The 22,493-nt window shown below is 35.4% G+C and overlaps 1 protein-coding gene across 2 annotated transcripts in view; it reads left to right on the top strand.

The window, feature by feature from the left end:
* Window positions 1-1,208: 1,208 nt before the first annotated feature.
* The window catches only part of LOC138703562 (protein CBFA2T3-like), a 330,694-nt gene continuing 309,409 nt past the window's right edge, over window positions 1,209-22,493 (top strand). For both annotated transcript variants that reach the window (XM_069831530.1, XM_069831531.1), the window contains exon 1: window positions 1,209-1,336. The gene's annotated coding sequence lies outside the window, so the exon portion shown is untranslated. The remainder of the gene's footprint in view (window positions 1,337-22,493) is intronic.

Below are 22,493 nucleotides of genomic sequence, written 5' to 3'. Positions count from 1 at the left end.
CTGCAAGAATGATGGATGTCATTTGGAATACGTTTTGCAGGAGAAGCAATTGAAAGTTTGAAATGCTTAGCGCTCAAAGCTTAACTGTGATTTTCCGATCATTACTGGACAATGACTATCAGTGTTAATGCCATATAACTCTCTATGTACATTATATATGTCTTAAGCTATGCATTGACAGTCTTGGTTCATTTTCGACAAGAAAGTGACATCCACCATTCTTGCAGTGGACTCGTCAAATGATATGAGAATTCGAAGTAGTTGGAAAAAACCTACTTTTTACGCTCGGAAACTGATAGAATTTACCGGCGGTGGTCGAACCTGGGATATTTGGTAACGAAGCCATCAGCTTGTTATTTCACATGCTGAACATAGAAGTAACATAATTATTCCAGCAACTATAATTTAACAGAGCTGCACAAGGGTCTGTATTTTTCCCAACATAACTCGTTACTCATTACGCCCACACATCTCACGAGTATGAGATGCATTAGTTTCCATTTGCTTTCTGTAGCCGTAGTTTTGGTATTAATACAATGATGAGAATACAGGATTATTTCAAGAAAATCCGTTCTAATATTTTCCTGTTCTCAGTAGGTTTTGAACCTGGATTTTGATATTTAGGTACGTCGAACCAGCTGGCAGTGTTGATGACAGGGAAACGGGAGCACTCGAGATGTTTTGTCATTGCATCTGGTGTCACCTGGCTTTGAACAGGAAGTTATGTTGAGTTACTGCTAGCTGTACGAGCAGAGAAAGGAGAGTACTCTGATAATACTTGCCCGCACAACGTTTTCCGATTTCCACAACTCTCAATTTGCACTCGTCAGGATATGAATTCGTCCTCTAGCGTGAAGAGTGTACAGCACAGCCATTCTGTTAACGGCACAGCTGAGCCCTCACAGATAAAATAAATTGATGATCAGAGATCGCCGCCGGGATGTTCTGCTGTCCCTCATTTCACACTCTCTTTTTTTTTTCTCACACTCCTGTAAAATCAATTAGACATGTAATTCGCTAGCACAGGTTTTCCAGCCTGCTCCTGCGTCAAGGAGCCGAAATATCCCTCCTCACTGTCAAGTCTTGGAACAAAAGACAGGCGGTCTGTGTTTTTGCGGAAGTATTTTTCTCGATCAGTAATTATGTTAATTTTGGCAACGCCGTGGACACGTGCGCGCGCACGGCTGTAAACTTTGGCGGGCAGCTCTGTGGACGGACAGTTGAAGGCTGCATTCCGTGGGTTGCTCTCGTCGCGAGAACATCGGAGGCGTCGTCGTCGGCGGCGGCGGCAGTGGTTAGTGCTGATTGTTGGTGCGACGCGAGGGATTGTACCAAGGTAAGCCGCCCCACGTCCTGTGTCTGTGTTATTCTAGGGAGCTACGCCATATGGCACCGGGCGTGTTCGGAAAGCTTGTGCCAGAAAAAGCGAAACACGCTTCTCGTACCGCGATGTTTGTTTATGTAACGACAGTTCCTCAACTGCTGAGGCTACCGAAGAGAGAGAGAGAGAGTGATATCTGTCAAGATTTGCCGAGTCCACGTGTGATTCACAGTGACGCTCCGTCCGCCTTAAACCTCTCCAGGGCTCGTGCATGAAGCTGTTTTATTTCTGTAGACATTTTACTCTAATCGAGATTTGACCTTTTGCCCTTTCAGAGAATTATTTTTTTGCTCTGATAGACACGTGGATGGTCTCACGTCACGTGGTATCAGCACGGCGTCGAGTGTCCACACAACAGCACAGGTCAGCACATGGTTGACAGAAAATCTTTTCAATGTGTCAAGCGAGATTCGAACTCTCAAATGTGACCTCCATGCAACGTAAAAACTTTGCGTTATGCGTTCAGTATAGCTCGACTGGTTAAATTGATTAAAATAATTTTCTACTACTACTATAAGAATAAAATAATAATAATAATAATAATAATAATAATAAATAATAATGATAATAATAATAATAATAATAATAATAATAATAATAATAATAATAATGTGCTTAGCTTATCTTGTATGGGTTTTCGAGTTCAGTCTCGAAGTTAAAATGCTAACGTCAGGTAGCCAGGCTGTGTATATAGAAATTACAATATAGATCAATGCACCTTCTTCTTGTTTTTGTTTGCTTGAAGAGAAGTACAAATGTTAATTTAACATTGCAAATACTTAAATATTCTATTGAACACATTAAAATATTATGCTGCAAGATTCTTCAGTTTTTACACGGTGTCATAGATGCAGGGTAATCCAACGTTTCAGCTTCAGCATCAGGGTGGGCAAGAAAAGGGGAACTTAACAGTTTGGATCCGTTATCAAGTGCTGTTTTTAGGACTGGGTTTTTGCACCATATCATAGATTCAGAAACTTCAACATTTCGAGGGTACATATCTGGGCCTTCGTCGTGCGACAGCCCATGAAGGTCCAAGGCCGACCATCCTACTGCTGGGCTCACATCCCCATGCCTCATAAAATGTGAATGATCATCCAACCAAAACAGGGTAACGTGTGATCAGCAGAGCCGTCATAGCTGGTTTCCGAAACCGGATTTTGCTGTCTAGCATAGCTCCCCAAATTCAACACGATGCTGAGTGGGCACTGGTTCCATACTAGCCGAAATTTCATTAAAAATTTATTTCCCCGTGAGGACTCGAACCAGCAAGTCAAGGCGTGATACTTTAAACCACGATGCTACGGCGCGGGACTCATCGAATATTAAATCTAAGAATAGATTTTGTTAAGGAGTCTAACAGGTTTTTACTTTCCTGGTCTTCGCTTTTGATGGAATCAGTATTTTGCTCCGAAACGTTGGATGTTTTTGTATCTATGACGCTGTGCAAATATTTGTATTTACTGTTTGAAGCGACTTGCAAAGTGACACCTTATGAAACTTAAAGCTGTTGTTTAGTCAACTGTCCGAAGACAGGTCTGAATCTCATAAATGTCACCAATAAGGCATCACTCATGAGGCAACTAAGCCAGGAGATAATGGGGTAAGATGGCCAGTTCATTTCCCCCTCTATCGCATATATCGCTGACTAGATACATATTACACTAATTAGATTTCAGATGCATACAAACAATTGTTCTTCCTCTGACACATATCGTCAAGTGAGATCTACTGCCTGATAATATATGTACATATCAGCAAGAACCTCAATCAGAGGTAAACCTTAAAGTAAGGAGGATAATTTTTTTAAGTAGAAATATACACCTTTTTTAAATTGAATATTCAAGTTTTTCGAGATGAAGTCATAAATAAATGGTAGTGTTATTACAGTATTTGTCTTAGTCCTCTGAACCATCACGACCAGAGATATTATCAGTGAGGTATGTAATGTAGACCTATCGTACACAGCGGCAATGTTTCCTGATGTTACAGTTGTACCACGTACAAGGATGTTTGTAGAATTTGTTTTTCATGGACTGGACGAAAATATACGGACAATTCTTTACTGAGCATTAAATAAACAAATCGTTGTCAGATAGATGACACATATTTACTCTGTACGTTTTAAGCATTTCTCAACAATTCACTTCTTTTATATCTCAGCAGAGGTGAACGATCATCCAACCAGTACGTCGGCCTAGTAGGTGCAGTTGGTATAGGCTGGCCTTCTATGCCCGAGATTGCAGGTTCGATCCCGGGCCAGGTCAATGGCATTTAAGCATGCTTAAATGCGACAGGCTCATGTCAGTAGATTTACTGGGATGTAAAAGAACTCTTGCGGGACAAAATTCCGGCACACCGGCGACGCTGATATAACCTCGGTAGTTGCGAGCGTCGTTAAGTAAAAAACATAACATTTAACATCCAACCAGTACGGCGATAATAATGTGTGTTCAGAACGATGACCCCCCTCCCCAAGCCTTTTAGCTTGCTTTACAAAACGGAATTTCTCTACTCACTGCAGCTCTCAAATTCATTACGATGCCGGATGGGCACCAGTTCCATACACTGATAGAAATTTCATGAGAAATCCCCGATGAGGACTCGAACAAACACTCATTCCTCAACGCTAGTTCAAGGCTTAACGCCTTATGACATACAGACACAGAGCGGACAATGAATCAGTCACTGATACAAATAAACATAAGAGTATGTTTCGTTTTCTGGTTTATAGAAAAAACACATTTTTATAATTCCAGGAATTAAAATATATTATTTAAGTAAATGCATGCAAACCATTTTTCACCAATTCATATTAAATAAATAGATTTTCGTATACTGTAATAATTTCCAATTTAATATATTATTTGTCATTAGTATGAAAGCATATCGTTGAATAGGCGACCCCGGATGGCTCTGACTAGGTTTTATATTATTTTTGGCAAGAAACTGTTTGTTCTTTCGTCTACAGGAAAGTAAAGTTTTCACGAAAATACACAATCCTTTCTTTTTGTTCTATTTTCGTAGTGAGTAGGGTAGTTTCAATCTTACAAAATAAGTTGAGTAAATATATTTAAGCATTACATTAATTGTATGGATCATATGAGGAAAGGAAGAGGAAGGCAGAAAATAGGAAAGATTAGGGGAAGCTGGGCTTGCAGTGAAAGACCTACCCTTGGGCAGAACACTAAATGAAATGAAATTACATTAATTGTTTTGAATAAAGGAATTTTCAGTTCTGAACATAATTTATTCTGTAAATAATGATAATGTACCTAGGGAATGCAGGAAAGAAAGTATTTTTTTTACTTCAATTTCTCAATGATTAGGGATATGTTAATTTTGGAAAGTCATTCTTTAAGTCTTAAATGTTATTTGTGGGGGAAAAATTACTAAGTAAAGGCCTATCGGCTACAGTACCAGTCAAAAGTTCAGGAACCCGATCTCATGTTCACATTTTGTAGGGAATTTTTTGTACCTAAATGTTTAACAAAATATTTTATATTATTGAGAGAGCATTGATGCTTTTGAAAGTGACAATATAAAAAAGAAAAATGGAACATATTTTGTGAAAAATTTACGTAGAAATGTATTATAGAATGTTATAATAACTGTGGTTCTTAAATTTCTGACTGATACTGTACATAGTAATAGTTATTTATGATAGAAGTGTTAAAAATTACATTTTATTTTGTGAGTAGTGATGTTTGCAAAGCGAGGCCGCAAGGCGATTAGAGTTAACCCTACGAGTTATATAAAATCACTTTTAACATGTGTATCGTACACTACTTTTTAGACAGCCGTTCGTCCATACTGGAATGAAGGTAACTCTCCCAACTTCTCCATTCGGATTGTATTATCTCTCATTATAATAGTGAAACGTCATCACATTGAAAGTAGGCAGTATATAGCTTAATCGTAAAACAATCGAGAGATCTCCGGTTCAAGCTCTTAATTGCTTCAATTTCTTATAATTACATTTTAATTCTTAATTATTCCATATAGTTATCAATAAAATAGTCATTGAAGGTGTTTATTTAATTTGGGTACGTTTTTTAACCAAAAAAAATAGTCATTTTAAAAAGTAGATCTGGCATTATTTTAACTGTTATATTGATCTGTTGCGAAATCTGGTGGGAAACAATTGAGAATAGACGCAAACTGTTGAAAGTCAAAGTTCAAAATACTTTTCACACTAGTGTTAGAAGTAGGTACTTTTCGCACATTACCGTATAGTAATACATTTTTGATACGGTTGCCTAGCGTTAAAAACATCTACTTTTAGGAATGTCTGTCTAAAATAAATATTATAATTCATGTGCATCATTCCATTATAAATTGACTTGTAAAAACTGAGTAATTATGATCAAAATGCGCCTAATAGTTCATGAGAAATCTCTGTAAACAGATGAACAGAGAGTCAGGCGAATGGATGTACAGAAAGTGAGAGATGAAGGGAATTTCGAAAATAATTTTTCGGCACCAAGGATACTGGGGCCATATATTTTTGTAAGATTTCTAGTATTTGTGTAAAATTTCTAAATATCGTCTCTGAATAACCTAGCAGTTGATAGAACGTCCTTAAAAATAATTAAAATGGTGATAAAATAAGATATCTCGCGTATTGTGACCGTTTGTTTAACTTTCTGTGCAAACAATTCCTTTTTCATAATACAACATCGAAAAAGTCTATTAATCTTTCCGTAGACGTCAGGTTTTCACTTCTAAGATGAGTAGCACACATGCAGTACTCAATAATCCGATATAAGCCACAGAAACAGAGATATTTTCTTTGTAAAAGTTAAGCTCATGAAACTGGGCAGAAAGTCATATTAACATGTCCATTGGAAAATCGCTCAGTGCGTGAGATTTGAACACTGCTGCTGCAGAGCAGGAGACCTACTTAACATGCGGGTGACTCCCGCATAATGCGGGAAAGTTGGTAGGCCTACATCCGTATTTCTGTTGGTGGTTTATTTTCTCAAACAATCAGTAAAAAGCACCTTTATTAATGAAATTATTTACTATTACACCCAAATAAAGTGTGTATATTATGCGTATGTGTGTACAGAGGAGTGTGCAAAGGTACGTCTGCATATAATAATAATAATAATAATAATAATAATAATAATAATAATAATAATAATAATAATAATAATAATAGTACTAGTTTACCATTTATGAAGGTCCTTTATGCATACAACATCCAGAGAATGGAACTGTAATAAATGGGAAATGTTACAGGTGGATTTCAGTTCAGGAGATATCCGTAGAGGTGACTAACGCAAGTGTCTAATGGTCACCAAATACCAGAAATAATCCGCGAATATCAGCGGAACGACACTTACGCAGCCCCGTCTGATACATTGATCATCCCTGGAATGCTAATCTATTTCACCAGAAGGTGTCCTTCCAGCATCGGTGCCACTCTAAATGTTGCTCATGGAGCACTGGTGCACGAATCTGTTTTTCGGAGAAGCTGTCTGGCTGGTCATCGCCATCGGGCATCACCGAAGCTTGTACGCTTTACTCTGAAACTGTATCCAATTTATGATGTGAAATGAAGAGAAGAGTAAGATAGTCTGGGGAGGTTTGATGGAATGCAACTAGTAAATTTTGAAGAGATCTCTGATCGATCCAGAGTAGTTAAGGAGATGAAAGTTTGAGTGCTGTATTGCGAACAGATGAATTTTGTAATCCAAAAAAATAAGCTGACTTAATTTATAGATGATACGATGATACAAAGTAGATGTCTGCAATATATATATATATATATATATATATATATATATATATATATAAACTAAAATAGCCATTGGTGTATTGTACCTAATTGCTAATACCTAACACTTATTGCTATTTACAGAAGTTAATAGAGATATTAAAAGACATCGACGGCGGTTATTATAATCACACTTCGATGCTGAATTCCAAAAACATATTTATTGGTTCTTTAACCGTTGACGGTCCTCTACTAATGTAAACTTGCAAGAACGTCCACTAACTTTAAATGGTTCGCTACATAGTCCTTTAATGTTTAGTTCAGATTTTATTCCTCTAAGAAGTTATCTCTCCGTAAATGAACTGTAAAAGATTCTACGCTGTGTCAGGGATACACAAACACGTAAACTACATAATCTAGTTTCGGGAATTAAATTACAGTTACGTTGGTTTGAATGCTTTATTTTTGTTTCGATTTACAAATGGACAGCATGTGTCTATGACAAGATAAGTAATTAGTACCAGTTTACAACAATTTTTTAAGTATGGTTCACTCAAAGTGTATCGTACGTGTCTGCTATCATTTTAATATTGCAGAACTCGCGATTACAAATCAAACGACTGGTCGCACATGGCTGTAGCTGCTCTCGATGCCGAGATATTACTGAGAGGGTCTCCGCGGTACGACTAATATACGCAACTTCTGCGCCCTCATGCCCTTAGCGACAGGGACAGGCGTCATTGGGCGTGGTCACACAAATTATATTGGTTCATGACGTAACTACAAACTACTAGTATTCGGCTGTGGCTTATAGTGTTGTTACAGAAAGCATTTCATGAAATTCTGTCATTTTTTGTTTCACCACGGGTCCCCGAACGGGTGTCCATACTTGGTGCGGAGAAAGACATACTTCAACGTTAATAAACTACCAGTTTCTGAAAACAAAAAAATAAAGCTTGGATCTCTTATAGGCCTATTTGAAGTTCAACTAAGAAATACATTGGCGTTTGAGCATAAGTGATAACATGAATTATTACAGCACATGTCGTCATACGTGTAGGCCTGTACAGAAGTTGTATATTTACGGGAAAAAATCGAAGCCCTTTACCCTTTTACTGGTACAGACGATGAACTGCGGGCAGACGGCACATTTAGTGGCGAAAGTAATAACGACATGGGGCAAATCGCAATATAGCGAACGTAGAAGCTCCGCCCACGACCCCTTCCACTTTTCCCCTACTAGCTCACCAGACACTCTACGTGATAGGCGAGTGTTGTGTCGAATGCACATTTCATGTGGATGGGGATAACTTCCCCTACTGGTGTTCGCTATATTGCGATTTATCCACGACAAGCTCCAAGACAGTATTTGCTTCTCATGGTTACCCAGATCTAATCTGAAAGAAACTTATGAAAATATTGGTTTGTTATTTAGGTTTAGGCTGTTAAGCTATCGAAGGATAGGTTTTTGGACAATATATTCTATTCAAGTGTACACTGATGTTCAAAGATATCTGATCCTACTAATCGATAGTGATCGATAATTTGTTCTGTAAGTGTGGATTCTCGGATATTTTCCCACATGCTATTAACATCTAACTCTTCCTCAGCTAATACGGCAAACCTATTTGAAATTTCGATCTGATAATATTGCTTAGTTTCCTCGTCCTTTGATTATGTCTCGTGACGAGAATATTGTACGAAATGTAAATACAAAAATTGGAAATTTATCTTTTGAAGGGGTGGAGAAGTTCAAATATCTGGGAGCACCAGTATAACAAATATAAATGATACTCGGGAGGAAATTAAACACAGAATAAATATGGGACATGCCTGTTATTATTCGGTTGAGAAGCTTCTATCATCCAGTCTGCTGTCCAAAAATCTGAAAGTTAGAATTTATAAAACAGTTATATTACCGGTACCGGTTGTTCTTTATGGTTGTGAAACTTGGACTCTCACCTTGAGAGAGGAACATAGGTTAAGGGTGTTTGAGAATAAGGTGCTTAGGAAAATATTTGGGGCTAAGAGGGATGAAGTTACAGGAGAATGGAGAAAGTTACACAACACAGAACTGCACGCATGTATTCTTCACCTGACATAATTAGGAACATTAAATCCAGACGTTTGAGATGGGATGGGCATGTAGCACTTATGGGCGAATCCAGAAATGCATATTATAGAGTGTTAGTTGGGAGGCCGGAGGAAAAAAGGCCTTTAGGGAGGCCGAGACGTAGATGGGAAGATAATATTAAAATGGATTTGAGGGAGGTGGGATATGATGATAGAGAATGGATTAATCTTGCTCAGGATAGGGACCAATGGCGGGCTTATGTGAGGGCGGCAATGAACCTCCGGGTTCCTTAAAAGCCAGTAAGTAAGTAAGTAAGTAAGTAAGTAAGTAAGTAAGTAAGTAAGTAAGTAAGTAAGTAAAGTAAGTAAGTAAGTAAGTAAGTGAGTAAGTAGGTAAGTATAAGTAAGTAAGTAAGTAAGTGTGGATTCTTTAGTTCTTCTATGAATAGATGGTGAAGATAATAGTAGTTGTCAATAGTAGATAAATATACTTATGTTATAGAATTCAATTTTTCATCCCACTCTAGTGATTGTAAAACAATATTGAATTTGGCTGGAAACCGCTGATATTGTCTATTAGAAGAATAATTTATGCTTAATCTACATAATAATTCTCACTGACACTTTTTAACGGTGCCACTTATTGAGAACTAGCGGAACTCTTTAAAAATTTGTCAGTTTTTCATATCTTTGGTTCTGACTTATCCCGTGGTTGGAAACTTCGCTTACATGATCATAAAATCGTAGGTCGGATACCTTTGAACGTCAGTGTACATTTAAAGTGGTGCTGTCTCTCGTGGAAATTATGTAAAAACTACAGCCGGCGACGTTGGCTTGATCGAAATACGAAATTAATGACTGATGTAACGATAAGTGACAATTCGTTAAAATTACTTAAGCAACACCCTATAAATTAGTGAAGACTAACTTTCAGGTAAATGTGGTGAGCAATGCAATTTTATTAGATTCTGAAGATACATTGACAACTTTTTCTGTTAGATACCTGACAGTTTAGTCCTTTTTATGCCCGCTAACAAGCGTTCTCAGTTCAGTTGACTCTTAAATACCGAAAATGCAAAAAAATCCATCTAGTGGTTTAGGGAAAATCGGTGTAAGGCTTCACACGACACGCAAAAGAACAACTACTTCGGGTATGCTGAAACTGTTTTTCCGTGAAAATGTCTATGTCGGTATATTGCAGCAACACACTATATATTTTCTTTGTACTTCATATAAAAATAGTAAACATATGAGTACCCGCGGGCAAAAAATTGTCGCTGAAGGGCTGCATGTCAGTTAGGTAGCTCTGACACTACTCATATGTAGATGAGCAGTGAGAAATTGTGTGTGATTTACATACCACGGACATTCATCTTTGTTGTTCGTTCTTTATTCTTTTATCTTTTAATTCTTTGTTGTACTGCAAATGCTAAATAACTGAATAACATAATAATGTGTTTTTATTTAAAAAAAATAAAATAATAATAATAATAATAATAATAATAATAATAATAATAATAATACTGGATTAATCTTGCACAGGATAGGGACCGATGGCGGGCTTATGTGAGGGCGGCAATGAACCTCCGGGTTCCTTAAAAGTAATTTGTAAGTAAGTAATAATAATAATAATAATAATAATAATAATAATAATAATATCTGTCCAAATATGTTGTTTAGTCAACTGTCTGAAGACAGATCTGAACCTCAAAATGATACCAAGAAGGCACCACTTATGAGGAAACTAGGCCAGGAGATAGTGGGGTAGGTTGGCCAATTCCTTTCCCCCCCTCCATTGTATATATCGCTGACTAGCTACATATTACACTAGTCAGACTTCAGATGCCTACAAACAGTTACTCTTCCTCTGACACATATAGCGAAGGACATGTACTGCCTGAGAATAGATGTGCTTATCAGTCCAAATATGTATAAATTTTAATAATAAGTGTTCAGTAATATATTATAAAATATGCATTTTGTTATTTTACTAACAATTTAAAAAAAATACCTAAACTTTTTCAAGCTACATTTGGCATTACACAAAAAAAATCAGAAGGTACATTTGGCATTGTAAAAAATCATTTACAGGCTACATTTAATTAAACTTAAAAACTACAAGAATCTAAAAATGTACAAACTAAATTTATGTCACAAAATACATATTTGAAAACTACATTTATTAGAATCATTAATCATTTACGGATTGCATTTTTATGTGACTAAAAGTATACAATTTACTTTTATAATAGCACTAACAATTTACTAATTACAATTATTATAATATTAAACATCCTAAATTATCTTCATTATAGCAGTAAAAGTTTACAATGTGCACTTAATTGTAGCACTAACATTTGAAAGGTACTTAGTAAGTTGTTTATCTTTATGTGTACCGTCAACCGGGTATACTTTACACAAGGGGGGTAACTTTACACATTTCTAGAAAAATGGTGTATAACAGTTTTAATAATGGCATACACTTCAGTCTACCACACATATGTGCTGTTGTCACATAGAATCAGTTCCACGGAGTTGCTACACATTGTCTGTAATATGCTGCCTTCTAAACATATTTTTAGAAATGTGTAAAGTTACCCCCCTTGTGTAAAGTATACCCGGTTGACGGTATTTCATTTTCCAAAAGTTTAGAATTATATATGCCTTTTTCTCAGAAGTAACATTTTGACTTAATTTGTTTTGCTTGTAAACGGACGGTATACAGTCGAATCTCGATGTAATAATAATTTTCTGAGGACTATGAAAATTGTTTCGTTATGTCAGGATTATAGTTGTTCTGAGAGGTTATGAAATTTTACCCGTCTTTGTTCTGAAAGAGAATATAGTAACAATAAGTATAAAATAACATTACATACTACGAAATAACATTTACTCACCATTTGATTACCCTACTTGACGTACGAATTTATTTAACATTCAGGCGTGTTTTGAAATCAGTAATTATTATACTTTGTCTTTTGGTTTTAAGGTTTCTTACTGCTTCGAGCACCATCACATGGTCCGGTGGCATACTAGGGATATTAAACCACTTCAAGGTAGAAATGTCAACGTCTTCTATTGCCGCAATTTTTAAACACTTTCTTTCAGGATTGCGACACTATCCTCATTTCCTTGCGTTTCTTTATGAATATTGCGATTGTCGCTTCTCAAACCCATACCTTTCAGCCACTTCAATCTGATTCAGTTCCCTACCTAAGTCACTAAATGCTGTTAATTTAGTCTCCAAACTCTTTTGATTTCCTGTTACACCTGTCATCATTAACAAATGACACTTGAATGTGAAAGGCACCAGGTTGTCAGGAAAACAGTGGTAGGAACCATGGGGGCTAATCTTGGTAAAGGTCATACACTCTGGAAGTAAGTAGAGTTCTTTTGTAATATTCCTTGAATAGAATGTTAGGATCAGTCAACTCAAGCATGAAAGAGGGTAGACGAAATAATGAGAAACATCCTTAAGAGGGCGATATCAAGTTAAAAGTGAAACACGGAACATAAAAACCAAGTACAGTGGACTCTCCTAAGTTCGACTGAACAGAATTGAAAGTTCAGTCCAATAAGGGTAGTGGGTGTGGCAGGTGAAATGAATACAAATTCTTATTGGTTATCCAACAACGAATACAGTACTGTACTTGCATTACCTGCCCGCCCTGAGACTTGTGTATGCCCTTCTAGTACCACAGTGAGTTTCGACAGTTCCGTCTCACAAACTGCAAAATTCTAAAATAGGAAAAGAAGAGTTCATTAATTTAAAATCAGTGATTAAATATGGATGTCCTAATCAATAAAATATTCTGTTTTCCTTTAACAAAAGTATCACTATAAGACACAGAACCAATTCCCATTCAAATGGCAAACCCATTTCTTAGTGCCCGTATAGGGGCGTGTCTAATTCTCCTACGTAAGCAGTCGAACTATAGAATGTCGAACTTGTTCCAGTCGAACTTAAGAGCTTCCACTGTACATTAAAAAAATGTAATTTTTTTTATCGTTTCATCGGGGTTTCCCCTGAATTTGACCATCATGGTGACGATGGATGAAACATATTGAAAATATAATAAATATGCCAGAATCAATCAAATTTATCGTTGCAACAGGGTTTATCGTTATATCTGTTTTCGTTGTACGGAAGTTCAACTGTGTAACAAAATAGCTAAGTTGGTCCAATTTAAACACTTATGAGACATAGCCTATTAGCATTATAACTAAATAAGTGACTGAATACCGTCACACGATGTACATATACAAAATGTCACTATTTAAATAACTATCATTTTCATTAATTCAGTCATAGTTTTCTGCCCAAGGGCAGGTCTTTCATTGTAAACTCGGCATTCTCGACTGTTCCATATTTTCCGCCTGCCTCTTAGTTTCCTAATACGATCTATGTATCTTAATCATCTGATATTTTTGTCTGTTCTTTTGAACACAGTTAAATTGAACATGCAGTTTAAAGGGACAAATTTTAAAATTTGGTACGAAATATACAGAGCTCCAAACAACTGCATCTCACAAACGCGAAAATACTACTAAACTATAAATTATTGTTACTCTCTACACTCCAATATGCCATAAATAATTTTATTCATTCAGTGTTCTTCCCAAGGGCAGGTCTTTCACTGCAAACCCAGCATTCTCCAATCTTCCTCTTTGTTTCCTCATATAATCCATATATGTTAATGTCGTCTATCATCTGATATCTTCTTCTGCCGCGAACTCTTCTCCTGTTCACCATTTCTTTCATTGAATCCTTCATTAGGCAGTTTCTTTTCAGTCAGTGACCCAAACAATTACTTTTCCTCTTCCTGATCAGTTTCAGCATCATTCTTTCTTCACCAGTTCTTCCCAACACTTCATTTCTTATTTTGTCTGTACGTTCCATTCTTCTCCATATCCAGCCATAAACAATAGTCTTTGTTAAGCACGAGTAGAACTTTCATTCATTATTTTTTTTCTGGAGGCCTGACTTGGGAGCTCGCAGAGTGACAGCGATTGTGCAGTATTGGTGGAATGATAATGATAATGGTGAGGAGAAACGGGAAAACTCCGAGAAAAGTCCATCGCTCCCGCTTTGTCCACCACAAATTGTATCATGACCCAGACGGGGATCGAATTCTGATCTCCACGCTGGAAGACATAGAGGCTAACCACTCAGCCACGGACGAGCTCAAATGCCATGGAAGGAGGCATAGAATAGATGAGATGTTTGATTGGAACCGTTATTTGCAACATGTGCAAAACACGTGGTCCACCGCTCAGAGAACATACAGCTATGTTGCAACATGTGCAGTGCATCTGTTCCTCCGTACCGAGAACATACTGCTCGTATGGCTAACATGCGGTGGTCTTTGGAAATCTATCTTTGTCGACTGATTGTTATTCTGCAGGTTTCATATTAAGTGCTGTTGTCACGTTTAATAACTCTCAGAATGACTTATAATACGCACTAGTTTATTATATTATAATTAATTAATAATTTGCATAATATCAGAAATAGACTTTTGGGTATTCTCCGTATCCTGTAACTTGACATTCCTAACGTTTTGAAACTACATACAGCTTCCATTATCAGGGCAGTTAAGATTGGTGGATGGATGAAATATGCATGTGAGGCCATATATCTCCTTGCATGGCTTACATCCATCCAAACATGTCCATTCAAACACGTCGCTATCAAATTTGCTAAACAATTTGAAGTAGTCGCTCATACAAGTTTTATTATTATTATTATTATTATTATTATTATTATTATTATTATTATTAAGTTAGAAAAAGCGTTTGATAGGGTACGATTAGAGGATGTAGACCTACTTAATATTTTAGAAAAAAAAATTTCACGAAATCTGATCAACATCATTAAAGAAATATACACACATAATACGACAATAATGGCGGGCTTATGTGAGGGCGGCAATGAACCTTCGGGTTCCTTAAAAGCCAGTAAGTAAGTAATACGACAATAATTAAGACAAAAAATCTTTATCTAAAGAAATCATAATCAAGAAAAGAATAAGACAGGGAGACTCCTTAAGTCCTACCCTCTTTAACCTCAGTATGGTTGAAATTTTAAGAAAACTAAATAAAGAAGTAAAAAATGAAATTCAGATAAATAACATAAATTTAAACCTGATCTGTTATGCAGACGACACTATAGACCTACTTTCAGTACATTATGAAAATAATTTGCAAATGTTATTCCACAGATCTGAAGAAATAGCAAGCGAATATAACATGAAAATCTTAGCAAACAAAACAAAAGCATTAGCAGTATCAAAAGAACGTAGAAGAGTAAAATTAGAAATAGATGGTAAATAATAGAGCAAACAATTAAATTTAAATTATATCTAGACATTGAAATTAATAGCATAAACGCAATAAAATATGACGAAGTAATACATCAAGCCAATACTGCTAACAAAATTGGAGACTACCTCAATACTACGATATGGAATAATAAAAAATTAGGAAAGGAAACCGAAACTAGGATGTACAAATCAGTTGTAAGATTCGTACTTCGAATCCAGAACTGCAACACAAAAACTAAGGAGTTAAATGAAACAACATATAAGATGATTTTAAAAACAATTATACAAGAATTATTAAGGGATGAAAGCAGATGCAACATAATTAGAAACGAATGAAAAATTGAATCTGAGCATTCTCCAATCTTTCCTATTTTCTGCCTTCCTTTTTGTCTCCTTAATGTCGTCTATCATCTTTTATCTTCTTCTGCCCAGAACTTTTCTCTCGTTCACCATTCCTTCCAGTGCATCCTTCAGGAGGCAGTTTCTTCTCAGCCAGTGACCCAATGTATTCATTCCATTTAATTTTACTATTCATTATTCAGTTATTCACAGATCCTTCGTCCAAATTTGGCTCCCAATGCCTTATTATGATGATGATGGTTATTATTATTATTATTATTATTATTATTATTATAATAAATTTGGAATAAAGATACATATATTACTTTCACGTGTTAATTTGAACTAAGTTTAAAATATCTTAGTTCACTAGTTTTGGCTTGGGAGCCATCTTCAGAACTTGGTCCATGCATCTAAACTACAACATCGCATACAGAACACAAAACACTCTACAAAAGCATCTCAGTACTCAAACAAATACAACCTCACAGGTGTATACAACAAACTCACATGCAATAGCTGCAACAACTTCTACATTGGACAGCCAGGCAGATAATTTCAAACACGTTACAAAGAACACATCACAGCCATAACCAAATCACACAACACTTCTACATACATATCACAAATGCCAACCACACCTACAGCAACATAGACATAGACATGGAAATTCTACATATCCAACCTAAAAACCAGAAACTAAACACACTAGAACAATACGAAATATACAGATACACAAAAACACACCCTCAACAAATCCTCAACACATAACTCAATTTCAGAACACACACACTATTTGACTCCACATTACACAACACAAACGCACTCCCACCTGGAGCGAAGACACCGGAAGAAGCAAGAACCACGCAGTTCTGAAGATGGCTTCCAAGCCGAAACTAGTCAACTTAGGTATTTTTAAACTTAGTTCAAATTAACACGTGAAAGTAATATATACTTTATTCCTGAGTTATATAGTGTTAAAAGTTGTGTAATCAAGATGTATTATTATTATTATTATTATTATTATTATTATTATTATCAGTTCGTTATGCTGCAACTAGTTATGTCAGGCTCAATGCGGTGGCACTGCCACCTTGCGATACTATTTGTAAATCATTACAAGTTGCCATGGAGATGGAAGATGTGTGACATGGTTTGTAATTGGCAACTGAACCACTGGGCGTCCCGACGCATTGATGTGGATTAGGTTGTATCTGCGTGTGAACGTGTGCAGACACAACCGAAGAAGCTCCAGAAAAATCGATTTACAGAAATATAGCTAGAAGTGGTTTTGGAAATTCTGCCTGTCTTTATACAGCAATTTTCCCTCAAGTACTGATCGTATTTCTTTAACTGTGAGTTAATTTATTTACGAAATACCCGTATTTTGTTACTAAAATGCAATTATTTTATCTGTGATATATTCACTTTGTGTTAATATCCAATGAATTTGTCTGAAAGATGTCCGTATTTTGTTAATATCCAATTAATTTAGCTGAGAAATATCCGTATTTCGTTAATATTCAATCAGTTTGATTGAGAAATCTTCGTACTTGGTCAATATCCAATTAGTCTGAGAAATATTCATATTTCGATATATATATATATATATATATGATATATGATATATGATTAATTTTTTTGACATGCACATTTCGTTAATATCTACCTGCTGTGAGTTAATTTGTCTCACAAATATCCTTATTTCCTTCATATCCAATTCGAGGTCATTTACTTGAGAAGTAAATTACTGTAGTAGGCCTATTCCCTTAATATATAATGTAAATAAATTGGTATGATAAATACCCATATTTTGTTAATATCTAATATGAGTAATTTACCTGAGAAATATCTGTAATTTTTTATATCCCGTACGAATTAATTTATATGAGAAATATTTGTATTATCCAAAATTATAAGAAATTTCTGAGAGTCACTAACAAAGTCTTTCCAGTGACAAAAGTCCAAAAACGTCATTGATTGATTGATTGATTCATTCATTCATTATTCATTCGTTCATTCATTCATTCATTCATTCATTCATTCATTCATTCATTCATTCATTCATTTAATGTTCTGCCCAAGAGCAGGTCTTTCACTGCAAACCCAGCAATCTCCAATCTTTCCTATTTTCTTCCTTCCTCTTTGTTTCCTCATATGATCCATATATCTTAATGTCGTCTATCATCTGATATCTTCTTCTGCCCCGAAATCTTCTCCCGTTCACCATTCCTTCCAGTGCATACTTCAGTAGACAGTTTCTTCTCAGCCAGTGACCCAACCAATTCCTTTTTCTCTTCCTGATCAGATTCAAAAACATACAAAACTTAAATTTTACAACATTTTGGAACAATTATTTCTCAGCTATGGAAGTGAAGCCTGGACTACTGTATTTGAATTCAAGATGACCGACGATTAACAGGTGCAGAATGAGATTTTTACGAAGAATTGCTGACTATAGTCTTCAGAATCACAAAAGGAACACTGACATTGCAGACTAATTAGAAATGACACTTATTGTACAATATCTACAACAACACAGACAAGACTGACTTCGGCATGTGCAAAAGCAATGGAGCGTACAATGCTTCAGTACACACCACGAGGGAAAAGACTTGCTGGAAAATATCACAAGAGTTGATTGGAGATCGTAACAAGCCACTAGGATGATGATGATGATGATGATAATAATAATGATATTCGTATTTCGTTAATATCCAGTGTGAGTTAATTTACCTAATAAATAATCTCATCATCATCATCATCATCATCATCATCATCATCATCATCATCATCATCATCATTTGCAGATCAAGTGGATCCGTTACTGTCTCCAGCCAACGTTTCATAGGACGTCCCAAATACCTGTAACCTCGTGGAGCATAGGATAGGATCTGTGTAGGTATTATGCATGGAGGAATCCGTTCGCACGGTATTGTTGAATGCACTTGACAATTGGGTCCATGTTAAGGTCTTGCATGATGTCAACATTCCTCCGATGTTCGAGAAGAGAACAACCTGCGGTTCTCCTCATGAACCTCATCTCCGCCACCGTCAGACTTTTCTCATTCGTCTTCCTGATGGTCCATGCCTCACTACCGTATGTTAGAACAGGCCTAACAACAGTTTTATTTTGTTAATTTCTAATATGAGTTAATTTATGAGAAATATCAGTATTTCGTTAATAAGGTACACGTACCAAATAACGCCACCTTAACACTTCAGTCACTTTTTCTCTGGAAATAAGTCATGTACAAACACGAAAATTATGAAATAGAAACTGTAATCTTATCTTTACAAAATAGCGCAATGAAAATGGATATATTATATAGCGAACAAGAATTAGAACTCAAATAGGAAAACTTTGTAAACTGGCGTTATTAGGAACAGGTTGTCCAATTAACGCCACCTATTTTCTAGTAACCTATACAATTATAAATGTTAATGAATTATTTTTCCTAAGCAACACAAATTGAACTAAGCGACTAAATTTGAGTTTCCGTTAATAAAAGATACAAAATCACTCAATACTAATGAAAGATTCATGATGTGAAACTGAAACACCAGATGGATTAGGAAAATATGTTTTCCAGTGACTCCTTACTTTAAAAAAAAAGAGACAATGAGACACAGTAGAAAGTTATTAAACACAAAAGCATTTACCTTAGTTTAATATGAATGTTTTCCAATAAGTAAAACAAAAAATTAAGTTACGTAAAATAAAAAAAAAATTAAGAGTTCGATAAGCAATTGAAACAGTATCATCACTGCACATTCTGAACATTTGTAAGTTGAAAGCTTAGTGATTTTCCTGATGTTTTCACACTGATGCTGTACTGTCAGCCTTAGTACTAACATAACCTAAAATTCTGTCTGTAGACCTTTAACGCCACATGGCGTTAAAGCGCTACTGAGTACTTGATAACATAATATGCCTGTTTTTCTAACATTTTTAAATTTTATAGATAACAAATACTGTCTATACATAGAAGAATGTTTAAGAATCACGAAAATATATAGTTTAATATAGTTATTATTTGCTCAACACACAAAATAAAATATTACCTCTTACCTTGATATAAGAACAGCCATTCACTATCAACACACAACAGGAAAATGATGGAATATCATGTCACTCGTAAATGTCAGCGGACAGCTAGTAACTCATTTCATCACTAGATTGCAAGCGAATGCAGGCTACAGAAGTGCACTACCGAAAACTTGTGTCGTTAACAAATTTTAATAGGGTGACGTTAAAGGAATACATGGCGTTATTTGGCTCAGGGACCTTATTATAAGCGAGATAATTTACTTGAGAGATATCCATGCTTTGTTAATATCCAATACAAGTTAATTTGTCCTACAAATTTTTGCATTTCGGTACCTACTATTCTATATGACTTAATTTATCCGAGAAATATCCGTATTTCGTTCATATCGAATGTGAGTTAATTTGTCTGAGGAATATCCGTATTTCGTTATATTCTGTGCAAGTTAAATTATTTTCTATAATACACCGAGTGCTGATAGTTTTCCGGTAATTTAATTGAGCTTAACGAATTTGTTAAGAGTAATCTCACTAAATATTTTGATTTATCTAGAGAAAATCAAAACTCGAGTGAGATTTAATTGACTAATTCACGATTATAAGGAAGTATATAAAGATTAGAAGAAATAAAGTACTCTAATACAATAAAATATTAATTGACGTACTGAAATTCTATTTCACTAATGTTAGCTTCACCAAAACTTTTGCACGGAGCCGTCATTTTCAGTTGACTGTCTATGCTGCCAACATCGCAAATCATGTTTTATAGTACCGTAAAGAATTTGCAGTTTGAAATGTTGGCAAACAAAGAAGCAAATGCTAGGGTAGTGATAAAAACAAACAAATGCTAGAGAAGCGATAAATTTAAACAAATGCTAGGGAAACTACAAAATTTTGCGATAAGCAGCTATGATTGGTTGAAAGACGTCCTTTCATACCGTTTTATTGGGCAAAAGTAGTATGACGTAGTAAAAGTGTAATTATCTAATGACAGCAAATATGAGTTTAAAAAGCAAAATTAAATTACCTGTGGATAACTATTATCACGAATTATATTTGGCAAGATAATCCCAATGCGAACAACTGTAATTCTGAACAACTAAACATTCGAGGTTATAATAATACGATCCAGAAAAACAGTCGAATGGAAGCAGATATGATAAGAATAAAAGACTCCTTGGAATAAAAACAACTGATCGTTTGAGGTTATAACAACATTTTATTTTGAACTTTTTTATTGTCACTTATCTTTAATTTTCAACATGTTTAGTTTTCTTGTAAACATTTTTACTTATAGTAATTTGTTGTGGAGTTATTGTAATTAATTACTGTTGCATGTAGAGACTGCGAGTCTCACGTAATTGCTTGATTGCTGATACATCGAAACAGAGACGATACAAATAAAGCAAATGAACGTAGGAGGAAAAACTATCACTTATTAATTTTGAGGAGCACACTTTTAATTATCTGTGTAATTCGATTCTCATTGGTCAATCTAGCGTCAAAGAGCTCGTTAATTGGCTGAGAAACGTTTGCGTGGGGTTGTCTGACAAATATCCGCATTTCTCTTGTACGGAAAGTGTGTAGAAATATTGCAAGGGCTGAAAAACTTCAATTGAGGAGTTCCATGTAATAGGGGCCTATGACAGGAAACCATATTTCGAGAAAAATAGGAATAAATAATTCAACTATGCATAACATTTTATTTATTGCCTTTTTTGCTTGTGCGACATTAAACAAAAAATACTCTTTCATGTTTATTCTATCAAGTGCTAAGTAGAAACTAAGTTTTTCTTCAGTTTTCATATGGATATTGATGTTCGAAATGATGCTTATATGGATCCTTATTAGGGAGAACAGCTGTTCATGATCCTCTTTTACATAGAAGTGTTACATTGTTATGTTACACAGTGTGGTAATACAAAAATACAAGTTAGGAGTAAACAGGACACAAAAATTATCTTAAACAGATTTTAACAAAATGTAAACATAAATCATTTTGTATGAAATTTGAAACATAAATGATTCTTCCTTAACACTAAGTGAAGTTAATCATTCAGATTTAGTTCACCATCACTTGCTCCTTGTGCACTTTCACTTCTGGATTGCAGGAAAACTTCTTCGTACCAAGCAACATAATTTGATTCCAGGAATTTAAATTTACTATGCACATCTTTTTCTTTTGCTGAGTTCAGTTGCACAGGCTGGCTTCCCAATATCCTAGTGTCAATATTCATGTCAGTCATTTTTCTTGTTTAAATCTTCTTGTTTTGTTACTGTACATTTTTCAAAACATTTATTTTTACAGCAATATGTAACTAGAAGAAACTGTTTGCTAGAAATACCTACAACTTTGGCCGGAATTTCGTTTAATCTTCTTCGCAGCACGGTCCCTTCTTGACTCTCCCTTGCGCTTCTTAGTTCCATGATTAACAGCTATCTCAGATATCTTAAAATAACATAATCAATAACACAACTGCAGTTCATAATCGTAATGGCTTATCTCTCCTACAACAACTGATTTCAAAATGATTGTCACACATTCATAAATAGAGATATCGATATGAAACTTTAGAGGCGTAACAATGTAACTATAGACATACAGAA

The sequence above is a fragment of the Periplaneta americana genome, chromosome 7 (assembly GCF_040183065.1).
Source record: "Periplaneta americana isolate PAMFEO1 chromosome 7, P.americana_PAMFEO1_priV1, whole genome shotgun sequence".
Lineage (NCBI taxonomy): Eukaryota > Metazoa > Arthropoda > Insecta > Blattodea > Blattidae > Periplaneta > Periplaneta americana.
This window is presented reverse-complemented; position numbering and strand designations above follow the sequence as displayed.